At 47.0% G+C, this 623-nt stretch overlaps 1 protein-coding gene across 1 annotated transcript in view; it reads right to left on the minus strand.

The window, feature by feature from the left end:
* Positions 1 to 623, minus strand: part of senp6a (SUMO specific peptidase 6a) — a gene marked incomplete in the record, with an annotated part of 27391 nt that overhangs the window by 20143 nt on the left and 6625 nt on the right.

Below are 623 nucleotides of genomic sequence, written 5' to 3' on the forward strand. Positions count from 1 at the left end.
TCTGAGGTAACGGTTCTACCCAACAGAACCTCAAAGTTCTGAGGTAACGGTTCTACCCAACAGAACCTCAAAGGTCTGAGGTAAAGGTTCCACCTAACAGAACCTCAAAGGTCTGAAGTAAAGGTTCTACCTATCAGAACCTCAAAGGTCTGAGGTAACGGTTCTACCTAACAGAACCTCAGACGTCTGAGGTACAGGTTCTACCTAACAGAACCTCAAAGGTCTGAGGTACAGGTTCTACCCACCAGAACCTCAAAGGTCTGAGGTAAAGGTTCTACCCAACAGAACCTCAAAGGTCTGAGGTAACTGTTCTATCCAACAGAACCTCAAAGGTCTGAGGTAACGGTTCTACTCAACAGAACCTCAGACGGCTGAGGTAACGGTTCTACCTAACAGAACCTCAGACGGCTGAGGTACAGGTTCTACCCAACAGAACCTCAAAGGTCTGAGGTACAGGTTCTACCTAATAGAACCTCAAAGGTCTGAGGCAAAGGTTCTACCCAACAGAACCTCAAAGGTCTGAGGTAACTGTTCTACCCAACAGAACCTCAAAGGTCTGAGGTAACGGTTCTACCTAACAGAACCTCAGACGTCTGAGGTACAGGTTCTACCTAACAGAACCT

The sequence above is a fragment of the Nematolebias whitei genome, chromosome 12 (genome assembly GCF_014905685.2).
Source record: "Nematolebias whitei isolate Nwh7 chromosome 12, NemWhi1, whole genome shotgun sequence".
Lineage (NCBI taxonomy): Eukaryota > Metazoa > Chordata > Actinopteri > Cyprinodontiformes > Rivulidae > Nematolebias > Nematolebias whitei.